The sequence below is a fragment of the Tachyglossus aculeatus genome, chromosome 20 (genome assembly GCF_015852505.1).
Source record: "Tachyglossus aculeatus isolate mTacAcu1 chromosome 20, mTacAcu1.pri, whole genome shotgun sequence".
NCBI lineage: Eukaryota > Metazoa > Chordata > Mammalia > Monotremata > Tachyglossidae > Tachyglossus > Tachyglossus aculeatus.
In genome coordinates, this window is record NC_052085.1 from 30,308,430 (window position 1) to 30,329,823 (window position 21,394).

The 21,394-nt window shown below is 46.6% G+C and overlaps 1 protein-coding gene across 7 annotated transcripts in view; it reads left to right on the forward strand.

The window, feature by feature from the left end:
* The window catches only part of DLG2 (discs large MAGUK scaffold protein 2), a 793,095-nt gene that overhangs the window by 514,204 nt on the left and 257,497 nt on the right, over positions 1–21,394 (forward strand). The window lies entirely within an intron of this gene.

Consider the following 21,394-nt stretch of genomic DNA (forward strand, 5'->3'; position numbering starts at 1 on the left):
TCGTTCCGGTTTTCGCCAACGGCCACGCAAGGAGTCGAGGATCTTTTGTTCTTCCTATTCAAATTTTAGGCTTTGTGCCAAGCCCGATCTTTTCATTCCTCTTTCCTATCAGCGGGAGGCTCAGACTTGGGCATGCGATGCTGATATTAAGCACTGAGTAATGCAACGCTCTGGAAGTCTCCACCGGCTCCTTGCGTTGGTGGGGTGTGATTTGTGTTATGTTTCTCGGGTTTTCATTCCCCTTCCAAGAACAGAACTTCTTAAATGCATAATTGCTAGGGGAGTGTGTGTTACCCAGGTGGGACGCTATTCCCCAGGAACCCAAAACAGTGGATGTGAAATGCCCGTTAGCATTTCCTTCCGCGTTTCCGAGTACAAGTGTATATTCTTCTTAATTGAATCTGCGCAGAGTGTGGGTGATTGGAAGACGATTCTCTTTGCTTTATTTGGGGCTTGGTTGAAATGTGGCTTGTAAATTGCTCCCCTCTCTCCATTTTAGTCATTGATTTTTTTTTTCCCATTCTGTAATCAAAGGAGCAGTCCTGTGTGGGTGTGTTAGGAAAATTGGTTTGAGAACAGAATAGCCTAGTGGAAAAAGCCCACACCTGGGAATCAGAGGCCCTGGGTTCTAACCATCATCATCATCAATCGTACTTATTGAGTGCTTACTATGTGCAGAGCACTGTACTAAGCGCTTGGGAAGTACAAATTGGCAACATATAGAGACGGTCCCTACCCAACAGTGGGCTCACAGTCTAAAAGGGAGAGACAGAGAACAAAACCAAACGTACTGACAAAATCCCCACTTGTCTGCTGTGTGACCTCAGTCAAGTCACTTAGCCTGTCTGTGCCTCAGTTCCCTTGTCAGCAAAATGGGGATTCTTCTTCCCCATTGTACTAAGTGCTGAGGTAAATTTAAGATAATCAGGTCCCACCTTGGGCTCACAGTCTAAGTAGGGGGGAGAAGAGGTGGGACCTGATTATCTTAAATCTACCTCAGCCTTTAGTACAGTGCTTGACAGTCCCATCAGGCAAGACTGTGAGTCATTCTCGCCCCTCTACGGTAGCTATATTGCGATACGGTAATGTTTAATTAATTTTCTTTGACCTTTGCTCGTTCTAAACAATCTAGAGGCTGAACGGAGGATCAGAGAGGTTAATTGACTTGTCTAAATTGCAAAGCGATTCTGTCCTACCCTCCGCTCTGTGTAATGAGAGTTCAGTTAATGGCAAGCTTGCATCAGTTTTGATACCGTCTATTCCAGCTTAATAGAAGCTGGAATTTTCTCCAGCAGTGACTTCACTTTGATGAGGAAGACTTTCATTTCAGTTTCTTGATTTTTTTCCTTGAGTCTGTCTTCTTTTTCCAAAGTTCACCTTGAAGAGTTGAGCAACTCAAAGACAGTCATTATCTCTCCAGCTGGACGTGACTAATAGCACCCGACTAAATCTTTGGTCCTCTTTAATGCTAATTATTTTTTTCCTCTATTTGTCTTAAAGATTTGCGTTGGAAGGAGTCTAGTTCTTGGGTCTGTGTTCTCACCTTCCTCCAAGTCATTTGTTTTCCCTTCACATTAATCACACTAGCAATAGGGGATGGATCTCTCTTGGATCCATTTCCCAACTGAACTTCACTAAAGTAGTCTTACTGTGTTAAATACCTTGTTCTAATCCAGGCTCCCCCACTTGTCTGCTGTGTGACCTTGGGCAAGTCATTTCACTTCTCTGGGCCTCAGTTATCTCATTCTGTAAAATAGGGATTAAGACAGTGAGCCCCACGTGGGACAACCTGATTTCCTTGTATCTACTCCAGCTCTTAGAACAGTGTTTGGCACATAGTAAACACTTAACAAATAATATCATTATTATTATTAGTAGTAGTAAATCTCACCTTGGTACTGGAAGTTTTCATTCATTCAGTCGTATTTAGTGAGTGTTTATTGTATCAGAGCACTGTATTAAGCGCTCGGAAAGTACAATTCAGCGACAGATAGAGACAATCCCTGCCCACAACAGGCTCCCAGTCTAAAATAATTTTTCCTCCTCCAAGAATTTTAGAATTAGTTACGTATTTATTAAGCAATGACTTTGCATAAAGCACTGTACCAAGCACTGGGGAAAAGTACACTGAAAGGGATAGGCACCGTTGATGGCCTTCAAGGACCTCCCAATTTAAGAGTGAGGGGATATGGAGAGGAGGGAATTGGCCACAGAGAAGTAAGGAAACACGAGAACAAAAAATAAAAGAGACCAGGGTGATGACAAATGTGACGTGGGGCAGGGACTCTGTCGGATACCATTATGGTAGTTTTTGGAGCGCTTACTATGTGCCGAGCACTGTTCTAATCACTGGGGTAGATATAAATCGGCCAGTTTGGACGCTGTCCCTGTCCCACGTGGGGCTCACTGGCTTCATTATCATTATGGCATTCATTAAGTACGTGCTACATGGTAAGCACCGTTCCAAGCACTAGGGTAGACACAAATCCATCAGGTTGGTTACAGTCCTTTCTATATCTACCCCAGGACATGGCATAGAGTAAGCACTTAAATAAAAAGCAGCATGGCCTAGTGGAAAGAGCACAGGCCTGGGAGTTGGAAGACCTGGGTTCTAATCCCAGCCCCGCCACGTGTCTGCTGGGTGACCTTTGGCCAGTCTCTTCCCGCCTCCGTGCCTCAGTTACCTCATCTGTAAAATGGGGATTAAATCCTACTCCCTGCTGTTTAGCCTGTGAGTCCCGTGGGGGACAACCTGATTAACTTGTATCTACGGCAGTGTTTAGAACCGTGGTTGGCACCTAGTAAGCACTTAACAAGTACCGCAATTGCTAAATACCACAGGTATTATTAGTAGTGTTACTATTATTATTATTAGAGAAGCAACGTGGCTCAGTGGAAAGAGCCCAGGCTTGGGAGTCAGAGGTCGTGGGTTCTAATCCCGGCTCCATCACTTGTCAGCTGTGTGACTTTGGGCAAGTCACTTCACTTCTCTGGGCCTCAGTTCCCTCATCTGTAAAATGGGGATGAAGACTGTGAGCCCCCACCGTGGGACAACCTGATCACCTTGTAACCTCCCCAGCGCTTAGAACAGTGCTTTGCCATAGTAAGCGCTTAATAAATGCCATCATTATCATTATTATTATCATTATTATTATTTATTATTGAAGCTAGAGGAGTAGAGTTTCAGTCAGTCCACGGCTCACAGGCTCTTGCTGGGTTTTTTCGTTATTGTAGTTGTTAAGAGCTTACTGTACAATAGGCACTCTTCTGAGCTCTGGGGTAGATACAAGTTAAACAAGTTGGATACAGTCCATGTCCCTCGTAGGGCTCTCAGTCCTTATCCCCATTTTACAGATGAGATAAATGAGGCAGCAGACAAGCCACACAGCAGTGCCTTCCCTCCACACATCCGCCAAGCTAGCTCTCTTCCTCCCTTCAAGGCCCAACTGAGAGCTTACCTCCTCCAAGAGGCCTTCCCAGACTGAGCCCCCCTTTTTCCTCTCCTCCTCCCCTTCCCCCTGCCCTACCTCCTTCTCTTCCCCACCGCACCTGTGTATATGTATAGATTTATTAATCAATCAATCAATCAGTCAATCATATTTATTGAGTGCTTACTGTGTACTAAGCGCTTGGGAAGTACAAGTTGGCAACATATAGAGACGGTCCCTACCCAACAGTGGGCTCACAGTCTAGAAGGGGGAGACAGAGAACAAAACAAAACATATTAACAAAATAAAATAAATAGAATAGATATGTACAAGTAGAATAAATAGAGTAATAAATACGAACAAACATATATATATATATATATATATATATATATATATATATGCAGGTTATATATGTAGGGTTATTACTCTATTTACTTGTACATATTTACTATTCTATTTATTTTGTTAATGATGTTATTACTCTATTTTACTTGTCCATATTTACTATTCTATTTATTTTGCTAATGACGTGCGTCTAGCTTTACTTCTGTCTGTTCTGATGACTTGACACCCATCCACATATTCTGTTTTGTTGTCTGTCTCCCCCTTCTAGCCTGTGAGCCCGTTGTTGGGGAGGGACCGTCTCTACAGGTTGCCGACTTGTACTTCCCAAGCGCTTAGCGTACAGTGCTCTGCGCACAGTAAGCGCTCAATAAATACGAATGAATGAGAAGTGGCGGAGCTGGGATTTGAACCCTGGTCCTAATCAATCAATCAATCAATCAATCGTATTTATTGAGCGCTTACTATGTGCAGAGCACTGTACTAAGCGCTTGGGAAGTACAAATTGGCAACACATAGAGACAGTCCCTACCCAACAGTGGGCTCACAGTCTAAAAGGGGGAGACAAAACCAAACATACTAACACAATTAATGACTCCGAGGCCTGGGCTCTATCCGCTAGGCCACGCTGATCGGAGGACGCGACTACCCTGAGGTCGGGCAAAACAGTTATTTTCCCAGAGCTCTTTCGCTGAGTGGTTAAGTGACTTACCCAAGGTCACCCAGGAGGTCAGTGTCAGGGAGGCCCCGGAAATTGGAAATTTCCAGCTGGAAATTCCAGCTCTTTACTCTTTCCAGTAGGCCACACTGCCGCCTTTTGCATTCTTTTTGGTGTAGTGGATGATGGGGACCGCCTCCTTGAGCTGGCCATTCCTCTCCAAAGTTTAAAAGCAACCGAGGCCTGAGCCTGTTGGAATAACGAAAGCGTTTCCTAGCCATCCCCTCCCCTGGGCCGCGCCCCTCTCCCAACTCCCCCCCCTCTGTATCCTCCCTCTTCCCTCCCCTCATCCCAAGCCCACACTTCACGTTGTGACACTCACCGGGCTCTGAACCCGAAGAACTGATGAATGTGTACCGGCGCCGAGCTAATTGGGAAATGATATTTAATCAATTTTCCCGCAGTTGAGCTCTGCGGGTAATAAACAATCCGAAGAAAGAAACTCTCCCGGGATCGTAAAAATGATCTCTTACCTCATGAATATTCAAAACGCCCGTTTTCTACAGACGAATGAGTTCATTTGGAAGTCGCGGAAAGCGCCACGGAGCCCGCAGTTGAAAATTTGGCCCTTAGTGGAGATGGATCATTAGGAAACAGGCAGTTTAGGGTGTTTGGGTGAGTGTTTATGGGCCATCGGGAGCCCCGCCCTTGGGAATCCCTGCCCCTGCTTGCTCTAATAATAATAATGATGGCATTTACTAATCAATCAATCAATCAATTGTATTTATTGAGCGCTTACTGTGTGCAGAGCACTGTACTAAGCGCTTGGGAAGTGCAAGTTGGCAACGTATACTAAGCGCTTACTATGTGCTAAGTACTGTTCTAAGCGCTGGGGAGGCTACAGGATGATCAGGGTGTCCCACGGGGGGCTCACAGTCAGTCCCCATTTTACAGATGGGGTAACTGAGGCCCAGAGAAGTGAAGTGACTCTCCCAAAGTCACACAGCTGACAATTGGCAGGCCCGGGATTTGAACCCATGACCACTGACTCCAAAGCCCGGGCTCTTTCCACTGAGCCACGCTGCTTCTCTGTCACCCCGTTGGTGGAGGATTGACTTGCCTCTTCCCTTTGGGGTGTGGGCACCGTCTAATGCATTTTGTTTGGGTGAAAAACAAATAATAATAATAATGTTGGTATTTGTTAAGCGCTTACTATGCGCAAGGCACTGTTCTAAGCGCTGGGGTAGGTACAAGGTAATCAGGTTGTCCCACGTGGGACTCACAGTCTTCATCCCCATTTTACAGATGAGGGAACTGAGGCCCAGAGAAGTTAAGTGACTTGCCCAAAGTCGCACAGCTAACAAGTCGCAGAGCCAGGATTTGAACCCACGACCTCTGACTCCAAAGCCCGGGCTCTTTCCACTGAGCCACGCTGAATTACGGGGTGTTCCCCTTTTTTAAAAACTTAAGGTACCTGCCCTTGTGGGAAGACCACAGGCCTAGGAGTCAAAGAACCTCCTTTCTAGTCTTGGCTCTACCACTTGTCTGCTGAGTGATCTTGGGCAAGTTGCTTCACTTCTCTGTGCCTCAGTTACCTCATCTGTGAAATGGGGATAAAGAGTCTGAGCCCTGTGTCGGACAGGGATTGTGTCCAACCCAATTAGCTTGTAGTACCCTGGTACTTAGTACAGTGCCTGGCACTTAACAAATGCCATTATTATCATTATCTGTTCCACATATGCTGGGTACATACGTGATATGAAGCACTAAGAGAAGCAACGTGGCTTAGTGGAAAGAGCCTGGGCTTGGGTGTCAAGAGGTCATGGGTTCTAATCCTGGCTCTGCCATTCGGCAGCTGTGTGACTTTGGGCAAGTCACTTCTCTTCTCTGTGCCTCAGTTACCTCATCTGTAAAATGGGGATTAAAACTGTGAGCCCCACGTGGGACAACTTGATAACCTTGTATTCGTTCATTCATTCATTCATTCAATCGTATTGAGCGCTTACTGTGTGCAGAGCACTGTACTAAGCGCTTGGGAAGTACAAGTCGGCAACATATAGAGACGGTCCCTACCCAACAACGGGCTCACAGACTAGGAGGGGGAGACAGACAACAAAGCAAAATATATTAACAAAATAAAATAAATAGAATAGTAAATATGTACAAGTGAAATAGAGTAATAAATCTGTACAAACGTATATGCAGGTGCTTGGGGGAGGGGAAAGAGGTAAGGCGAGGGGGATGGGGAGGAGGAGGAGAGGAAAGAGGGGGCTCAGTCTGGGAAGGTATCTACCCCAGCACTTAGAACAGTGCTTGGCACATAGTAAGTGCCTAACAAATACCATTATCATCATCATTATCATCATCACTGGGGCTGGAGGTCAGGGAGAGTAAGTACAATATGCCAGCTCAAGACTTTCAGTTTAGAGTGTAGACTCTCTACTCTAAACTGTAGGCTTGTTGTGGGCAGGGAAGGTGTAATATAATTGTGGTATTTGTTAAGGGCTTTCAAACGATAAGTACAATACAGCAGAATTAGCAGACACCATCCCTGCCCATGACAAGTTTATAGTCTATTGCTAGAACAGTCTGGATCTGCCAACGCTTTGCACAGTGCTTTGCACATAGTAAGCACTTAATAAATGCCATAATTATTATTATTATTGTCCGACGAAGCAGGGTCATGGGGTGATAGTTTGACCATTGTCATCTCCATGTTCCCGCCCCACCTGTAGAGCCTCATTACGTTCATTTCCCCAAGGTGACAGATAACATCGCACATCCCCTTCTATGAGGGTTTCAGATTCTCAAGCGCTTAGTACGGTGCTCTGCGCCCAGTAAGCGCTCAATAAATACGATCGAATGAATTCTCACCGAAGGGCCTTGCTTCGATCCACTCACTGGCTTCTCTAGTAGCAAGAGCACCGGCCTGCGTATAGCCGTAGTTTTCTGTTCTCTCTCCTACTAGACTAGCAGTGGGAAAGGCCTCGGGTTTGTTCGAGAAGCAGCGTGGCTCAGTGGAAAGAGCCTGGGCTTTGGAGTCAGAGGTCGTGGGTTCAAATCCTGGCTCTGCCACTTGTCAGCTGTGTGACTTTGGGCAAGTCACCTAACTTCTCTGTCCCTGTTCCCTCATCTGTAAAATGGGGATGAAGACTGTGAGCCCCCCGTGGGACAACCTGATCACCTTGTATCTCCCTCAGCGCTTAGAACAGTGCTTTGCACATAGTAAGCACTTAATAAATGCTATCATTATTATTATTATTATTCTGGACTGGACAGTCACATATCTGGAGCATCTTTCCCTTACAGAGGGGCCCGGCAAAGCCGGGATTAGAACCCAGGACCTCCGACTCTCAGGCCTGTGCTTTTTCCAGCAGGCCCATCTGCTTCTCCATCTGTGTGGAATCTGATTAACTTGTGTCTACCCCAGGGCTTAGTGGGGTACGTGGCACATAGTACTTAACCAAAACCTCAATTATCATTATTATTTTAATGTCTGCCTCCCCTTCTAAACTGGAAACTCCTTGTGGGCAGGGAATGTGTCTACCAACTCTGTTGCGTTTTACTCTCCCAAGTGTTTAATGCAGTGCTTGGCACACAGTAAGTGCTCAATAAATACCATTGATTGGGAGTCAGAGGACCTGGGTTCTCATACCAGCTCTGTCACTTGTCTTGTTGTGTGAACTTGGGCGAGTCACTAAACTTCTCAGTGCCTCAGTTTCCTTGTCTGTGAAATGGGGATTAAGACGGTGAGCCCCACATGGGACGACCTGATCACCTTGTATCTCCCCCAGTGCTTAGAACAGTGCGTGGCACATAGTAAGTGCTAAACAAATACCAAAATTATTATTATTATTCTCTGTGCCTCTTTCCTTGCAACATGTATTCTCCCTCTTACTTGGGCTGTGAGCCCAGTGTGGGACAGGGACTGTGTCCAATCTGCATAAATTTTATCTCCCCCGGTGCTTATTACAGTCCTGAGCACAAAATAAGCACTTAACAAATGCCACAGTTTTTACTGTTATTATTATTATATTTAATATCTCAGTCCTCTGAAGAATGTTTTCACAAACCGTGTGTGTAACAAGCCAACCGAGGAAGCAAAGCCGATTAAAAACTCCCTCCGTTGTGACCGAGAGCTGATACTGAAACATTTTGGATAAGAGCAAATAACTCTTTGAATATCATTATGTCTTCTTCAGTGATCCCCCTGGCCTTTTATCAAGATTAGGGCATTAGCTAAATCCTTTCTTCTCCCAGAACATATCTGTGTATTCCCACAGCTGAGATGGTGGGACTGAAATCCTTTGTCTTCCACCCTTCGTTCACGTCTTTTTGGAAAAAGCCCTCTTTCTTGCCTTGAAGGTGAGGAGAGTGATCATCTGTCGGATATTCAGCGCTTAGAACAGTGCTTTGCACATAGTAAGCGCTTAACAAATGCCATCATTATTATTATATGAAGAGGGCAGGCGTTCCAGGCTGTGGGCGAGGGGTCGGCGATGAGATAGAAAAGAAGAAGTACGGGGAATCAGTTTGCATTACAGGGGTCAAGTATGCGGGCTTCCCCACAGCACCTGTATATATGTTTGTATGTATTTATTACTCTATTTATTTTACTTGTACATAGCTATTCTATTTATTTTATTTTGTTAATATGTTTTGTTTTGTTCTCTGTCTCCGCCTTCTAGACTGTGAGCCCACTGTTGGGTAGGGACCGTCTCTAGATGTTGCCAACTTGGACTTCCCAAGCGCTTAGTACAGTGCTGTGCACACAGTAAGCGCTCAGTAAATACGATTGATGGATTGATGGATTGATTTGGCAGGCGTTACCCTTTGCCTTTCTGGCACTCCTTTTTCTAGATCACTGGGAGGGAGAAACTGTCCAGACGTTTATTTTCCCTTGGGTTTCGGGATGGCAGCACGCATCGTCCTGGGCCAGTGCCCAGGGCAGCTCGGTGACGATCTATTTGGAGAATTCCTGGCCCGCAGCCTTGAAGAGGAGGCCTGAGTCCTCCCTCCTGCCAATTTTACTTTGAAAACTTACCAGGTTCTCGCAAGATTAGTGTACGAATCCAAACTCTAAGGCGCTTCTCTGACTAGTTCCCACAGAAACGTGGAGCCGCGAGAATCTCTCCTCTCTTCAGCCCTCAGCTAGTGGCAAAGGAAACACTGTAGCAGTGACCCCCAGGTCATGTATTTTTCCCCTCTCTAATTGTTAATCAATTTATCAATGGAATTTATCGAGTGCTTAGCATGTGCAGAGCACTGGACTAAGTGCTTGGGAGATTACAGTGCAACAGACATATTCCCTACAAGGTTACAATTAATTACAAGGTTACCTCCTGTTATCTTCTGCCTTCAAGTAACACTAGCAAGTTTTTGGGGATGACGACGAGAAGCGGGATAGCCTAGTGGATAGAGCACAGGCCTGGGAGTTGATAGTCCGGCTCTGCCACTCGTCTAGCTGTGTGACCTTGGGCAAGTCACTTCACTCCTCTGGGCCTCAGTTCCCCCATCTGGAAAATGGGGATTAAGACGGCGAGCCCCAGGCGGGGCATGGAATGTGTCCAACCTGATTATCCTGTATCTACTCCGGCGGTTAGAAGAAGTGCCTGGCACATAGTAACGGTAACTTAATGGATACCATAAAAAACCATGGAGTCTCATTTGGGTTCTAAAAACACAGTGATGGACAGGGTGGCTGCTCGTTGTGGGCTGGGAACATGTCTATCAACTCTGTTATATTGTTCTAGTGTCCTCTCCCAAGTGCTTAGTATAGCACTCTGCACAGAGTAAGCGCTCAATAAATACAATTGGGAGAGTCAGAGGACCTGGGTTCAAATCCCGGCCCCACCACTTGTCTACTGGGTGACCTTGGGCAAATCGCTTCACTTCTCTGGGCCTCAGTTTCTCTCTCTGTAAGATGAAATACTGGTTCTCATTCCCCCTTAGACTGTGAGCCCCATGTGCGACGGGGCTTCATCTGACCCAATTAGCTCGTATCTACACCAGTGCTTAGTACAGTGCATGGCGCATAGTAAGCGCTTAACAATTACCCCAGTTACGATTAAAGATTATTACTGGATCAACACAAAGGTCACAGACCAGGCCCCTGTCTTACCACTAAAGTCATTATCATCGGTCTTCATCAGTGGTATTTACTGAGTGCTTAATGTGTGCAGTCCCTACTGAGAGCTCACCTCCTCCAGGAGGCCTTCCCAGACTGAGCCCCTTCCTTCCTCTCCCCCTCGTCCCCCTCTTCATCCCCCCCGTCTTACCTCCTTCCCTTCCCCACAGCACCTGTATATATGTATATATGTCTGTACATATTTATTACTCTATTTATTTATTTATTTTACTTGTACATATCTATTCTATTTATTTTATTTTGTTAGTATGTTTGGTTTTGTTCTCTGTCTCCCCCTTTTAGACTGTGAGCCCACTGTTGGGTAGGGACTGTATATGTTGCCAACTTGGACTTCCCAAGTGCGTAGTACAGTGCTCTGCACACAGTAAGCGCTCAATAAATACGATTGATGGATTGATTGATTGCAGAGCAATGTACTAAGTGCTTGGGACACTATGACATGACAGAGGTGGTGGGCGCTTTCCCTACCCACAGAGAGCTAAAAGTCAAGAGGGCTGTAAAAGAAATTGTTGGGGAGAGAGAGGAGCCCCAGATGGAAACTTGCCTGGTGATTTCTGAGAAGATTCTCTTGACTCTGAGAGCCTATCCCTGCCAGCATGACTGATCCTTATGTGTCGTTCACATGTCCTTGCTGTGTGGTTTGCGTGTCGCAAACGGGGCTTGTCTCTGGCAGAACCAACCCTGGTGACACCTCAGCTCAAGGAGAGCAGGCCCTCATCCCTACTGCGTCCGCCTGGCTGGCCTGTCCCCTGCCAGCCTCTCCCACCGATCTTCCTCTTTGTCCCGCCCTTTGACCCCGGATCCCCCTGGGCCCTTAGGTCATTGACTGCCCTGCTGGTTTCTGAACCTCGTCAATCAATCAATCAATCGTATTTATTGAGCGCTTACTGTGTGCAGAGCGCCGTACTAAGCGCTTGGGAAGTCCAAGTTGGCAACACACAGAGACGGTCCCTACCCAACAGGCGGCTCACAGTCTAGAAGGGAGAGACAGAGAACAAAACAAAACATATTAACAAAATAAAATAAATAGAACAAATATGTACAAATAAAATAAATCAAGTAGTAAATACGTACAAACATATATACATATATATGTCCTACTGGTCCCCCCGTAAGCCAACTGTTCGGGGATCCCGCTGACTCCAGAAGCATCTGTACTCGTCCACTTCAGTCCCCGTTCGCCAGCGTCGGCAATTCCCCCACGTCTGGCTCCCAAAAATACCCGCTCCCGTTTGGAAATTGAAAAGAAAATAAAGCTACCGAGCGCTCTTTCCCAGCCTGGGTAAGGGTTCAGCTTCCCGGTGGGTTTTTAGAGCTCTGGTAACCTCGTTCTTCTAGGAGAAGATGGTTCTCGGCCGTTGGCTTTTTTCAGGCTCGGGGCAGGGCCCGGAGGATCTCGGCCTGTGTGTGTTTGAGGGAAGATGAGAGGCACAGCAGTAATAGCAGCCTCGCTGACTGTTTCTAACGACAGCCGGTGTGGGGAGGAGAGACGGAGCAGCGGGGGTTAAATTTTAGTGTATATCTTGAACCCGATGGGCAGTTTTGGTCCAAGTGGGCCGTGTTCCTCCACTGAGGATGGGGCTGCCAACAAGTCACCACAGGATGTGATTTGTGTGGCCACGTTGGGTGGTGCCTGGATGCTCCGTTTGAAGGGATCATCGCCGGCCTGTCTTTTGTCCCTCTTTTCTGAAAGGGATTTGACCTAGCCGTAGACCACAGGCCACCAGATAACCGCCTCTCTCGGCAGCTGGCTACTCAAAGGAGCACTGGATGTTCACTGGATGCTCACTGGGTGCTCCCCCGTGCCAGAGTTTCAAGGCAGGTAATGAAAAAAGCAAATATGAGCAAATTCCCGTGCTTGTACTAGGTGCCAAGTATTGTGCTGAGAACGGGACAGTCCCCACCTAGGGTGGCCGTTTGTCCAGGGTTGCACCTGACGGTCCGGTTTTCGGTTGACCTGTCCCCCCGTCCGGGATTGATCCTGCATCGGTTGCTTTGGTGCCTGGGATTTTTACTCTTGGCCTCTGGCCTCCCTCACTGTAGATCCCACCGCTGATTTCCGCACCTGGGAAGCGTGGCCTATGTTTACGGAGAGTCAGGAGGAGGACCAGAAGGCTCTGGGATAGTGAAAAACGCTCTGGGTTCAGGTGGACTTGACTAGAACTTGCAGAATGGAGTGACGGACGACAGAGAAGGCCGATTATCTCCCAAGGCCCAATAAATCAGTGAGCCAGGGGCATTTATTGAGTGCTTACTAGGTGCAGAGCACTGTACTAAGTGCTTGGGAGAGTTCAACAGAGTTGGTAGATGCTTTCCCTGCCCACAGCGAGCATATGAGTCTAGAGGACCCAGAGAGGTGAAGTGTATTGGCCAAGGCAGGCCCATGGCGTAGCTAAAGCTGGAACCTTTAAATTCTCTCCAAGTGCTCAGTACAGGGCCCTGGCGTCGGGCCCCTCCCTCTTCTTGGCAAGCAGCTGGCTTTCTTTGGGGCCTTATGGTATTTATTGAGCACTTACTATGTGCATTTCTTTGGGGCCTTATGTGGGGCCTTACTATGTGCAGTGCACTGTTCTGGGGCGGTGGGAAGTAGATGAACTAAATGACATTACAGCCCACATCAAGAGTATGAATTTAGCACCTACTGTGGGCAGAAGGCTGTGCTGGACACCTATTGGGGGTGGAGGGCTGTGCTGGATGCCTACAGAGAAGCAGTGTGGCTCAGTGGAAAGAGCCCAGGCTTGGGAGTCAGAGGTCATGGGTTCTTATCCCGGCTCCACCACTTGTCAGCTGGGCAAGTCACTTCACTTCTCTGGGCCTTAGTTCCCTCATCTGTAAAATGGGGATTAAGACTGTGAGCCCCATGTGGGACAATCTAATTACCTTGTATCCCCCCAGCGCTTAGAACAGTGCTTTGCACATAGTAAGCGCTTAACAAATGCCATTATTATTATTATTATTACAGTGGGCAGAGGACTCTGCTGGACAAATATGCAATAATTAGAGGGGGAGAACAGATGCATATGAAAGGCCCAGCAGATTCAACGGACAATCATCAGGGAAACACATAGAAGAGGGGGTTCAAAGGAAGATTATTCCAGACCATCAGCTTTAAGGCACTCAATCAGCCCTCCTCCTCTATATTCGCCAGGCTACCACTGTCCCCCCACTTCAAAGCCCTCCTAAACTCACATCTCCATCAAGAGGCTTTCCCCACCTAAGGTCTCATTTCCCCTTCACCTTCTCTCTTCTGTGTCACCTGTGAACTTGGACCTGCACCCCCTGACCCGCTGACATTCACCCCATCCTCAGCCCCACAACACTCATTTTAAGTTATTTTAAAGTCTGCCTCCCCCCTTATAATAAAAATAATAATAATTGTGGTATTTGTTACGCACTTACTATGCGTCAGGCACGGTACTAAGGGCTGAGGCGGATCCAAGCAGATTGGATTGGACCCAGTCCCTGCCCTACATGGGGCTCACATTCTCAATCCCCATTTTACAGATGAGGAAACTGAGGCAGAGAGAACTAAAATGACTCGCCCAGGGTCACACATAAGGAACGCGACGGAGCCGGGATTAGAACCTCTGACCTCCGACTTCGAGGCCCGTGTGGATTAAGACTGTGACCCCCATGTGGGACAACCTGCTGACCTTGTATCCCCCCAGCCCTTAGAACAGTGCTTTGCACATAGTAAACGCTTAACAAATACCATCATCATTATTATATGTATATATGTTTGTACGTATTTATTCCTCTATTTTATTTGTACATATTTATTCTAATTCTTTTATTTTGTTCATATGTTTTGTTTTGTTCTCTGTCTCCCCCTTCTAGACTGTGAGCCCGCTGTTGGGCAGGGACCATCTCTAGATGTTGCCAACTTGGACTTCTCAAGCGCTTAGTACAGGGCCCTGCACACAGTAAGCGCTCAATAAATACGATTGAATGAATGAGTTATTATTATACACTATGCTGTACTGCTTCTCTAGACCATAATTTCCTTGTGGGCAGGGACTGTGTCTGCCAGCTCTATTGTATAATAATACAATTGCTCAATTGTACAATATATAATAATGCACAATTATTATTATACTCTCTCAAGTGCTGAGTTCAGTGCTCTGCGCAGAGCGAGCATTCAGTAAATATCATCGATTGATTGTTGACGTGACCAAGTTGGGGGAGTCAATCAGGGAAGGCCTCCCGGAGGGGGTGACACATCTAAGTTCTCCTCCTTCCCCGTGAATCTCTCTGCTTTGCGGGTGCCGTCTTCTCTGTTCCGAGCCACATTTAGCCGCTTATTTTCGGAGCAGGACGGCCTGTTTTCGCCTTGGAGACCTGAACGTCCTGGCATGCTTTAATGGGTCGGGCTGTAAAATGGGCCACCCCTGGAACATTCCCGTGGAAATTGTGCCGTCACCGGGGAATAGCAGAAGGAACATCCACTCCGGCAGATCAAAGGGCAGCCGGTTATTCCCAGAATGGCCTCCCTGTAGGCAGAGAGTCCAGGACGCCAGGCGAAGTCCTGGGGCAAATCCCAGAAGGGGAGATGTAGCTACCATCAGCTTCTGTGGAATTTCAATCAGTGAATCGATAGTATTTATTGAGCACTTTCTATGTGCAGTGCACTGTTCTAAGAGTTCGGGACAGTACAATACAGATAATACAGTTTCCTAGGCTCATAGTAAGTGTCAAGCACTATATTAAGTGGTTGGGAGAGAACAGGGTGTGGAACTATGTGCCTGAGAAAGTATAATACAGTATCAGTCAACGGATCAATGCATTTATTGAGCATTCCCTGTGTGCAGGGTACTCGTTCTAAGTGCTTGGAAGACATGTTCCCTGCCCGCAGTGAGCGTAATCTAGAGAAGGAGACAGACATTAATAATAATACATTTCTATTATACAAATTATAGATATGCAGATATAGTATAGCTATGTCCACAGTAGTGTTCACTCATTCCTTCATTCAATCGTATTTATTGAGCATTTACTGTGTGTAGAGCACTGTACTAAGCGCTTGGGAAGTCCAAGTTGGCAACATCTAGAGACGGTCCCTACCCAACAGCGGGCTCACAGTCTAGGAGGGGGAGACAGACAACAAAACAAAACATATTAACAAAATAAAATAAATGGAATAGTAAATATGTATAATAATATGTATGCATAAATATATAATATGTATACGTATATGCCCTACGGCTGGGGGCTACCGGGCCCTGCGGCCTGGCCCTCCTGCCTCCCTCCAGGCAAAGGGGTGGTAAAATCGTATTTATTGAGCGCTTACTGTGTGCAGAGCACTGTACTAAGCGCTTGGGAAGTCCAAGTTGGCAACATCTAGAGACGGGCCCTACCCAACAGTGGGCTCACAGTCTAGAAGGGGGAGACAGTAGACATCACCTCTGCCCTAAAGGAGTTTACAGTTTAGTGTGGGAGACATGCTGAAATCCTGGCTCAGTGGAAAGAGCCCGGGCTTTGGAGTCAGAGGTCATGGGTTCAAATCCCGGCTCTGCCAATTGTCAGCTGGGTGACTTTGGGCGAGTCACTTCACTTCTCTGGACCTCAGTTACCTCACCTGTAAAATGGGGATTAAGACCGCGAGCCCCCCGCGGGACAACCTGATCACCTTGTAACCTCCCCAGCGGTGAGCCCACTGTTGGGTAGGGACCGTCTCTATATGTTGCCAACTTGTACTTCCCAAGAGCTTAGGACAGTGCTCTGCACACAGTAAGTGCTCAGTAAATACGATTGAATGAATGAGTGAATGAACAGGGCTTTGCACATAGGAAGCGCTTAATAAATGCCATCATTATTATTAAATTACAGGTAAGGGAAGAAGCAGAGTGTTTGGATAAAGGGATAGATGTGCTGTGGAGGGTGGAGGGATTCTAGTGGTTGAGGACGCTAAAACATGACAGGACTTTTGGTGTCTGGCAGCAGACAAGAAACCCTCGATCCAGACATGACACCTGAGCTTCCTTTTCTCGCCAAGAGCTGGCAAGGGTTAAGAACACGGCACCGTACGTCCCCAGGGAAAATGGTTCGGATTCGGAGAAGATTAGCGAAAATTATCTCCATTTCTCTCTGATGGGATGAAACCACACTGACTTCCCAGACTTACAAATTTGGAAAAGCTTCGGATTTTAATGAAATGGATTTCCGATTGCTCAGCATTAGCAGAAAAATTGCAGCTACACAATGGTATGACCGAAATACGATTATTCAGGTTACAGCGTAAGCACATTACTATCTCTGGGGCCATTAGTTCAGTGTTCATCAAGGAAAGGGTTAGCCAGTGGGATAGTTTTAGGATAGTGTGTGTATCTATGCACACCCATATATCCCTATATTATACACACGTACACCCGGCAGCATGGTGTAGATAATATTTGTACATATTTTGTTAATATGTTTTGTTTTGTCATCTGTCTCCCCCTTCTAGACTGTGAGCCCGCTGTTGGGTAGGGACCGTCTCTAGATGTTGCCAACTTGGACTTCCCAAGCGCTTAGTCCAGTGCTCTGCACACAGTAAGCGCTCAATAAATACAATTGAATGAATGAATGAATGAATAATAATAATGATGGCATTTGTTAAGTGCGTGCAATGTGCAAAGCACTGTTCTAAGCGCTGAAATAGCTACAGCCCAGGCCTGTGAGTAAGAAGGACCTGGGTTCTAATCCCCGCTCTGCCACATCTGCTGGGAAACCTTGGGCAAGTCACTTTACTTCTTCATGCCTGTTACCTCATCTGTAAAATGGAGATTAAGACTGTGAGCCCCACATGGGGCAACCTGATCATCTTGTAATCTCCCCAGTGCTTAGAAAAGTGCTTTGCACGTAGTTAGTGCTTAATAAATGCCGTTATTATTATTATTATTGTTATTACCCCAGCAATTAGTACAGTACCTGGCACATAGTGAGCGCTTAACAAATATGTTTGGTTTTGTTCTATGTTTGGTTTTGTTCTATGTTTGGTTTTGTTCTCTGTCTCCCCCTTTTAGACTGTGAGCCCACTGTTGGGTAGGGACTGTCTCTATATGTTGCCAACTTGTACTTCCCAAGCGCTTGGTACAGTGCCCTGCACACAGTAAGTGCTCAATAAATACGATTGATGCTTAACAAATATAATTTAAAAAAAAAATTCAGCTCTATCCTCAGTGTTGCCATTTCCCTGATTCTTCTAGACTGTGAGCCCACTGTTGGGTAGGGACCGTCTCTATATGTTGCCAACTTGTACTTCCCAAGCGCTTAGTACAGTGCTCCGCACACAGTAAGCGCTCAATAAATACGATTGATTGATTCAATTCAATCATATTTATTGAGCACTTACTGTGTGTGGAGCACTGTACTAAGTGCTTGGGAGAGTACAATACAACAAAAAACTGGCACATTCTCTGCCCACAGTTGATCCATTTTGATTGGGAACTGGGCAACAGAATTATTCCAGGCAGTGTTGCGAAGGAGATGGACTAAGACCATTTACAGTGGCAGCCGTGAATCGGATCGGTGGTCCACCCAACCGAGGATTCTGCCTCCTGGACAGTTGCCACTGCATATAATAATAATAATGATCATCATCATCATCATCAATCGTATTTATTGAGCACTTACTGTGTGCAGAGCACTGTACTAAGCGCTTGGGAAGTACAAATTGGCAACATATAGAGACAGTCCCTACCCAACAGTGGACTAATGATGGCATTTATTAAGCGCTTACTATGTGCAAAGCACTGCTCCAAGCGCTGGGAAAGTTACAAGGTGATCGGGTTGTCCCACGGGGTCTCACAGTCTTAATCCCCATGTTACAAATGAGGTAACTGAGGCTCAGAGAAGTTAAGTGACTTCCCCAAGGTCACACAGCGGACATGTGGCGGAGTCGGGATTCGAACCCATGACTTCTGACTCCAAAGCCCGGGCTCTTTCCACTGAGCCACGCTGCTTTGCTGCATATGTTGAAGGGCTGGGCGCTGGCCACCACCCTCAAGGCACAGGCCAAACCGTCTTCCGTCCCTCTGTTTGCCCTCCGCATTCCCTCACTCTCCTAGCTAATCCATTCTGCTCCTGCAGAAGTGACTTCCAAGCTCTCTTAAATTCCCGTGGATTTTCAGCTCCCACACAACTTCCTGTGGGAATAAATGCCATCCGTTGGCCAGCCCGCTCGGTGAAACCCAGCTGGTGCCTGTTAGTTGGGTTGACCGTCGGTTCCAGGATTCATCCGTGTTGCAGGCTAAACTCCAACAGGGTGAACATCAGGGTGTGTGGCATTCAGTATAGTCTCTGAACAGAGTAAGCGCTCAGTAAATACCACTGATTGCTTGATTGATTCTCCCCCTTTTAGACTGTGAGCCCACTGTTGGGTAGGGACTGTCTCTATATGTTGCCAACTTGTACTTCCCAAGTGCTTAGTACAGTGCTCTGCGCACAGTAAGTGCTCAATAAATGTGATTGATTGATTGATTGATTGATTCCCCATTATCTATCAGGTGAGAAACAGCATGGCGTAGTGGAAAGAGCCCGGGCCGGCTCCTAATCTTGGGTCCACCAGTTGCCTGATGCGTGAACTTGGACAAGTCACTTCACTCTGGGCCTCGGCTTCTTCGACTGCAAAATGGGCATTCGATACTTAGACTGAAGTGCTTAGTACAGTGCAAGTGCTTAATCCGGCGCTTTGCACACAGTAAGAACCTAATGAATACGATTGAATGAATAGAGTGGGATGGGACTGCAGCCGACTAGATTAACTTGCATCTGCATTAATCAATTGATTGATTAATCAGTCAATCAATGATATTTATTGAGCACTTACTATGTGCAGAGCACTGTACTAAGTGCTTGGGAGAGTACTCTATTTATTTATTACTCTATTTATTTATTTATTTATTTATTTTACCTGTACATGTCTATTCTATTTATTTTATTTTGTTGTATGTTTGGTTTTGTTCTCTGTCTCCCCCTTTAAGACTGTGAGCCCACTGTTGGGTAGGGACTGTCTCTATATGTTGCCAACTTGGACTTCCCAAGCGCTTAGTACAGTGCTCTGCAGACAGTAAGCGCTCAATAAATACGATTGATTGATTGATTGATTGATCTACCCCTGTACTTAGAACAGTGCTTGCCACATAGTAAGCGCTTAGCAGATACCATAATTATCGTCAGGTGGCATTCACACATGCCACAGCCATCAACTTCTTGGCACCGGCAGGGTCAGCGAAGGAAGATTGGTATGCCATCAGCCGGGTGTCCACTGGGTTATCGGGTCCGAAGCCTTTAAGCGGCCTTAAACAGCTTGCCTTCTGGATTTTCTTTGATCTGCGTCATCTGATTCTGGTTGCCCGGGGAACGTGCCTGTTTACCTCTCGTCGGAAAACAGTCCCCACCATCAGTTTGCTGCATTAAAACTTCCATAATGGACGGATGGGGCTCTGCGGACGCACCGAAGCAAGCCGCGCTTCCCTGAGCCGCCCTGATAAATGAAAACCATAGATCACACTCCCTCTGCCCGCCTCGCCCCCAAGGAGAAAGAGCACCTAGGCTAAAGCCCCATCCACACACGTGGCTTTAGGTTTTTTTATCACTTTTCGATTTAAAAGTACCCCCAAAACAGCAAAAAAAAAAAAACCAAACCCATCAGTGAAGCCAAAAAGCCTTTTTCTAACAGCGTGAGTGCAGAAAATCTAATTTCATTTAGGCTGCTTGGAGAGAAAGATAACTAAGGGAAAGGTCAGTAACCAGTCTTGGCCCAACACTGGGAACTGTCCAAGGAGAAAACCTTGCCCGCCAAGTTACTCAAGGATGTTCCTGGGTGTGCGCCTTTTTGATTATTTTGTTAATATGTTTTGTTTTGTTGCCTGTCATCCCCCGGGCCTGGAATGCCCTCCCTTTGCCCATCCGCCAAGCTATCTCTCTTCCTCCCTTCAAGGCCCTACTGAGAGCTCACCTCCTCCAGGAGGCCTTCCCAGACTGAGCCCCTTCCTTCCTCTCCACCTCGTCCCCCCCATCTTACCTCCTTCCCTTCCCCACAGCACCTGTATATATGTATATATGTTTGTACATATTTATTACTCTATTTATTTATTTTACTTGTACATATCTATTCTATTTATTTTATTTTGTTAGTATGTTTGTTTTTGTTCTCTGTCTCCCCCTTCTAGACTGTGAGCCCACTGTTGGGTAGGGACTGTCTCTATATGTTGCCAACTTGTACTTCCCAAGCGCTTAGTACAGTGCTCTGCACACAGTAAGTGCTCAATAAATACGATTGATTGATTGATTGATTGATTGATTGAGCCCGCTGTTGGGTAGGAACCATCTCTATATGTTGCCAGCTTGTACTTCCCAAGCGCTTAGTACAGTGCTCTGCAAACTGTAAGCGCTCAATAAATACGACTGAATGAATGAGTTAGGCGGGCTGAGCTTTGCTGATTTGGGGGTGAGCATCCAGCTGCAATTTGGGAGTAGGAGCTTCAGATTAGGGGGCTCCTGTGGGGTCTCGGGGGGTTCCATTGAGCCCTGTTCTGTCCCCACCCTCATTAGCACCCCCCAAAACTAGGAAGGGAGCATCCCTTTCTAAACCTGCCTCAGTTCTCCCCATGGGGCACCAACCCAGAGCAGCCCCCTACCCCCAAGGCAGCCCGGCCCGTGGCCTCAGTGGGATATATTTCATCTATCAATCAATCATTTGTTGAGTGCCTACTGTGTGCAGAGCAAAGTGCAGTGTAACAGAATAGGTAGACAAGTTCCCTGACTGCAAGAAGCTTACAGTCTGTCTGTCTGTGTCTCTGTCTCTCTCAATTTATACACACACACACACACACA